Source organism: Glandiceps talaboti, chromosome 22 (assembly GCF_964340395.1).
Source record: "Glandiceps talaboti chromosome 22, keGlaTala1.1, whole genome shotgun sequence".
NCBI lineage: Eukaryota > Metazoa > Hemichordata > Enteropneusta > Spengelidae > Glandiceps > Glandiceps talaboti.
In genome coordinates, this window is record NC_135570.1 from 8581631 (window position 1) to 8587241 (window position 5611).

Sequence of the window (5611 nt, forward strand, 5' to 3'; positions counted from 1 at the left end):
CTGTGAAACTACACCTATTTTCATTGTAAGCTTTTGCGTTTATATGTGGCAATAAAGTTATTATTATTATTCCATTTGGTGTTTCTTGGCAACCAAGCAAAAATCATGTGATGTGAAATCACAACATGACTCTCCAGAACCCCCAGTTTATGAAAATACCCGTATTTCCTGGAGTTGCATTCCCCTTGCACTTTATACACCAGTAACATGACACCACTTATAATCTGAACATTTTATTTATAATACAAGAAAACAGTAATGCAATTTGTAGAATATAACACACAAACCATCAACACACATGAAATGACTCAAATTATTTTTCTTGCACATATCCTGATGATTTTTAAAACAATAACCTAACAAAAACTTTCCACAAAACAACTCTGCAAACATATTCAATGATGGTAATTTAATGAGTAGGGAATATAATACCAGTAAATATATTATGTGGTTTCAAAAAGTTATTTCTATGAAATAGTAGTGTACAGTTGAATGGGCACAACAAAGGTGAGTCTAATGTCCAGTGAGTCACAAAGTCACTTACCATTTCAACATTGTGTGTCGTATCTAAAAATATGCATGGGAAATAAAATTATTTGTATCATGTTACGACATGAAATTATTCAAATAAAATGAAATTATTCAAATCATGAACAGACTTGCTATACATTGGGTTGGGAATTGTGGGTTAGCAAATAACTGAGATGGCCACTTATTCTTACGTCACCAGTGCACATATCTATCAGTCTGTCTATAGTATAAGTGGTATGGAAATGAGGATTACATGTAAGACACCACACAATTGTAAAGTACAAACGATAGATATCAACACTGAAGCACTTGGTGATGTAGGCACCTTGATTGTTTACATACCCAGAATTCCCTACTCCAGTGTAATTTGAATAATTTAATGTCTCATATTTTTAGAGAAGTTGCACAATGCAGAAGTAGTGAAAGTGGCTTTTCATGACTTACTGGACATCAACTAAAGCAGCTAGGATGAAATCGGCCTTGCCGTTTGTTCCCCTTTAATGTGCCCGATTGCTCGGTCTGGTCTATTCATGTACGGTATTTTCTGGGGGGGGGGGGGGGGAATATATGCAGAAAGAAGATGTCTTACTATGACAGATGGCACCAAAATAATACAATTCTTTCAAGCAATAAATGAATAGAGTATTACTTACACCAAGTTGTAGATTTTTATATTTTGATTCTAAAAAATGGATAAACATATTCATAGATATTTTCACACTTCAATTTTCAAAAATACTTGCAAGGTAGCAAGATTACAGTTTTACAAATGGCATAACATGTTTATTCATACAATCCACAGCATGTCTCAACTAACACAGTGACAGGGGCATGTGGTTGTATGACAATGAACATGTTACAAATGTTAGAAAAAAATATGCAGTAAATATCATATATTTCTTCAAGATGAGCCATTCCAAGCTGGATATACATCAGTGTGCCCTCTAAGCCAATTTGACATGCCACTGATGTACATAATTTCTAGTGACGCACCAGTTTGGTGTTCCCCTATCTCTTTTACTATTTGGTGACTCACGAGAAATGCCAGTTTTTACCATTTTGACTCAACAAAATTTGGCTATCATTAGAGGGCACTCTGATATACAGTGTACTTTTTATCAATGTTGTGTTGCAAAGATTGGCAACAATTTGAGTTTAATATCTATTTTCTTTCCACTTTTGTCTATGTTGAAATGCTAGCATAAATATGGTGCGAGAAAATGTGGACATCAAACAATAACTTGATATTTTTTAGCATATATCTAGTTCTAATGTTGTTTTGCAAGTGATAAAAATAAAACTGCTTTCATTGTGTTACTGTGTTAAAAATATGACAGTGCCTGTACAATATTGAACTCAAGAGGGTGCAAACATACAGGATTGCATTCACAGTTTGCAATTCTGTACTATCAGGTCAAAAGATTGGTATGCGAAAATATAGTTTGACAGTCTAATAATTGACACAGCTCTCAGAGATTTGAACTGTTATGCCAAATTAAGATGAAAAGATGAAAACAATGAGGCACATGTAGGCAACCATATTTGATTTATGAAAAGAAAAAGCAAGAAATGCAAAATTACCACAAAAATAAGAACATGTATAAGTTCATTCTGCATGAAAACTTGCTTCAAAGCATGGTTCCCAATTGTCTTGTATTACAATTATCATACTATGAAATCAACATTTTGTACTTTTGCTCTATTGCTCTGATCTGATATCTGACTATTGTCCTCATTTCGTTGACACACACAAATTTCAGATATACTGAAAAAGTTAGATGAATGTTTCATCAGAGTAGAAGGCCATTGACATTGAAATAAGAAATACAAGGGTAAAATGCAATTTGACTTAATAGCACTTATGGATACAACCACTGAAGGTGTACAAACTTGTTTCTGTCAGAGTTAAAGTTTTGTCAAAAGAATGTAGAATATTTTACTCTGTAAAAGACAAGTGTGAACATGGGGGGGGGGGGGGGTGGGGGGGGGGGGTTGTCACACTCGACAATTATCTTAATGAAAATGTTAGTATAGGCCAGGATGAATGTTTGTGCTGACTTTCAAGGTAAAGTCTGTACATCTCTCAGTCTGCCTATTTCACAGGATAACTATCTCTTTCTATTCAAGTTATTTAGTTTTCTTTAAGAGTTCATTCAAGAGATTACATTTTGCCAAACCCATCCTGATATCATTTCTATGAACACAATAATAAATATTTTTCAGGTGTTACGCCCTTGTTAGGGCAACAGCTCAGAAGTGTGAACATTTCACATCGTCACAGCATTTCCAGGTACAATGTATATACTACAGTCATGGTAGAGTTTTCAAGGATAGCTTTATCATGTCTACATCACTGGTTCTGCTGTGTTTAGAAATACGAGTCAAAACATTCAAAATTACCATTAGTTTCCCCGGTCTTTCTTTTGACATTACTGGCGCTGGTATAATTATGTTATTCTCCAATAATTTTCTTCATTTAGCCGGAAAGTACTCGTGACCTAAGGTTGTCAATACTTGTTGACAAAGACCCCTTATTTTAGGTCACTCATATTTGCCTTGGCTGAATGAAGAAAAACATTGGGGAATAACATCTAATTGTAATACATGTATCAGATACTGGATAAATAACACATCCATGCCAGGATCTTAGTTTTCAAATATGACATATATAACATAATCTCTCCAGTTACAAATGATTTGACCTATACCTTCATAAGACATTAAATACACTGCATGTATATTATCTTTAGAGTAATTAATACAGTACTCTCTTTGTTGTAAAATACCCAAGGGACATCAATAAAGTTCACTGAAGTATTAAGTGTACTTTATCAATAATATATTAATAAGACTTCTTTGCAGACTATCTTAAATTTCTTATGATCAAATACTATGTTGTAAATTTAATGGGAGTACATTAAAATTTAAGGCCATTGTAGATGTAACTATATACTTGTATTACAGTACAACATAAAACTAAACTGAAACTTCCCAAATAAATATCCAATTCTCCTGAATAGTTATCAAGTGTTTACTGGCATCATATTTTTACTGATATTAGATATACTTTAAAAATATCTCTGTATGAATATTGGGATCATGTGGTGACTCACATTGCAGCCATTTTCAACGCCATGTGAACTTAAGGAAATTGGGTTATATTACAATGAACATTGTGTGTATTGTGGTACAGCTGCATGTTGTGTAGCTATTTTACAAAGAATTGCACATATTACACAAACATGGCTATCATGCTGACATATTTTACAGAACTTTAAAACAAGGTGATGGTCTCTTATAGTAGTCTATATTTGTGCCAAGTTTGAATAGAAATGGTGTGGGTCTGTCAAAGATATGGCTGGACATGAATGACTGGAACTCATATGTTGACACCTATATAACCATCTTGTTGGAGTTAAACAGTTACAATGTCTGTATTTCTGCACTATCCTACATGTGCTACAAAAATGTTATATGCTAGTGTATAACGATTTACCCTGTACTAACAAGGGTATTTGTGAGGTCGTAACCCACAGTCTGTGGACACCTAACCAGCCCATTCAGGACATGTAACCTTCAAGCCAGTTTTGACCCCATCAAAAAGGGTATAACTTTTTTGATGCTTTCATTCTTTGGGTAGTTTTAATTTATTGCAGATTTCAGGCCTCAACAAACGTCTGGGACAGCTGAAAATGTTAAGACTAGAAGTTATTTTTGTGGGGCGATTTGTTAAAATAATGTCCAATTATCTAATTGACTTAACTACTATGTCCTTCAAAAGCAGAAATGAGATACTTTTTTTTGCTGGCAAACAATTATCCATTCAGCTGCATAGTGAAAATATGAAAGGAAGTCATAACCGTAAACATGTTTGTCATTTTAGGAGCTTTCATTTAGTACAGTTTATAAAACAAAGATGTATTTTATTTGTGTTGAAAAACATGAATGTGAAAATGTCACCACTCAAACAACAATGAGTTCAGTACGATACTCCGTTCATACCTGGATGATGATTGAGAACATTCAAAGTCATTTTAAAGATAAGCTTTCATTATCTACACATTCATCAGACATTCATTTTAAATCCTGACAAGACTTTAGGTTTGAAATAGTAAATAGGTTTGCTGAATAAATGCCATATACAAGCCATGTTTTAAACAGAAATGAGAAAATATCTATAATCTTTGACATGACCAAGTTATAATAGTTCTGATTCTAATACTTGTGATGTTAAAACTACCAAACATTTTTTTTGGCAAATTTCATTATTTTTGCTGGCAGAAGGTAAAGATGTATTATTTCTCAATATTTCGCTATGTTCAGCTGAGAATTACAAATGCAAGACATATGAGTCTGTATGACTACAAATTGACAGTTCAAACTGACAAGGCTTTTGTTTTTCCTAGCAAAATTATGATGACTACAGGTAAGCTATCGAGAAGCTAATGCAGACACAGACTAAAAGTATTGTTGTAACATACATTTGTTGATATAATCTAGCAACAGACATTGATGTAATTACACTCGCAGTAGGGTGGAATCTCTCATGATAGCAAGTTTTCCTCCGGTGGCCACACATTCTATATTACTCTACTCGTATATTGATTACATGGTGATTATATCCACTCAAATAAGGCATCACTGCTATCACTGACTTGGATGATCTGATCTATCACACTGAACGACAATAGAATATATTGTTCAGAGAGAAACATTAAAGCTGAATAATCAAATCATTGCATTATCAAGGTCCGTAGCAGACAGATCGAAACGTCACATTTGTTTCCAATTTACTATTCCAAAGTAACTATATTGTACTGTCCTAACAATAGTTTTAGTTTGTGTATGTTATACTTTATAGTTTGCCTACAGCTTGCTTTCCAGAGTACAAATGGCACATAATTACATCTAACAACTAACAATGACGAATACAAAGTAAGCACATGGAGATTACGACTATCACTGTAGTCTTTACTTGAAGACATCATATTTTGAAAATCTGTACAATTAAAAGCAATGAGCAGTTAAAAACCAAGATGACAAACTGAAAACAACCCCCCCCCCCCCCCATCCATCACAG